The sequence below is a fragment of the Bison bison genome, unplaced genomic scaffold (assembly GCF_000754665.1).
Source record: "Bison bison bison isolate TAMUID 2011002044 unplaced genomic scaffold, Bison_UMD1.0 scf7180017864066, whole genome shotgun sequence".
NCBI classification, from domain to species: Eukaryota; Metazoa; Chordata; class Mammalia; order Artiodactyla; family Bovidae; genus Bison; species Bison bison.
In genome coordinates, this window is record NW_011494638.1 from 6,399,424 (window position 1) to 6,399,717 (window position 294).

The following is a 294-nucleotide window of genomic DNA, read 5'->3' on the forward strand; positions in this document are numbered from 1 at the left end:
GGGCTGGATGAAGCATAAGCTGGAATCAAGATTGCCAGGAGAAATATCAATAACCTCAGATATGCAGATGACACCACCTTTATAGCAGAAAGAGAAGAAGAACTAAGAGTCTCTTGATGAAAGTGAAAGAGGAGTGTGAAAAAGTTGGTGTAAAACTCAACATTCAGAAAATGAAGATCATGACAACTGGTCCCATCAGTTCATGGTAAATATATGGGGAAAAGTGACAGACTTTATTTTGGGGGGCTCCAAAATCACTGCAGATGGTGACTGCAGCCATGAAATTAAAAGACA